A 633-nucleotide genomic window follows, 5' to 3' on the forward strand; every position below is an offset into this window, starting at 1 on the left:
CTGTAATCCTGTGCCTTTGGGAGGCTGAGGTGAGTGGATTGCCTGAGCCCACAGGTTCGAAACCCGCCTAGGCAGCGAGACCTCATCTCTACAATAAATCAAAAAATCAGCTGGGCGGTAGCGCCTACCTGTAATTCCGGCTACTTGGAAGGCTGAGGCGGAAGGATCGCCAGAGTCCAGCAGGTCGAGGCTGCGGTGGCTGGGAGCCGCCACTGCACTCCAGTCTGGGTGACAGAGTGAGACTCCAACTCAAAAAAAAAAAAAAAAAAAAGTTACATCCGATTTTAAAAACGTCTAGATTCTGGAGTTTGGGCTAGGAAATACACATTTCAACCTACCATCTAGCTCTAGGTTGGAGAAGGGGATTCAGCACTTGAGTTGATATCGCATGAGGTCAAAGCCCTAAAAGTCACATCTGTATAGATCATTGATCTCTTCTTATGTAAGAATAAGGAAATGAGCCGGGCTCGGTGGCTCAGCCTATAATCCCGTGCCTTTGGGAGGCTGAGGTGAGTGGATTACCTGAGCCCGCGGGTTCAAGACCCGCCTGGGCAGCGAGACCTCATCTGTACAATAAATCAAAAAATCAGCCGGGCGTGGTAGCGCATGCCTGTAATTCCGGCTACTTGGAAG

At 50.2% G+C, this 633-nt stretch overlaps 1 pseudogene; it reads left to right on the plus strand.

Annotated features, from left to right (window-relative positions):
• The first annotated feature begins 249 nt into the window (after nucleotides 1–249).
• LOC103260782 overlaps nucleotides 250–633 on the plus strand; it is a 2,783-nt pseudogene continuing 2,399 nt past the window's right edge.

This window comes from Carlito syrichta, unplaced genomic scaffold (genome assembly GCF_000164805.1).
Source record: "Carlito syrichta isolate Samal-C Ts95f unplaced genomic scaffold, Tarsius_syrichta-2.0.1 Scaffold303339, whole genome shotgun sequence".
Taxonomy (NCBI): Eukaryota; Metazoa; Chordata; class Mammalia; order Primates; family Tarsiidae; genus Carlito; species Carlito syrichta.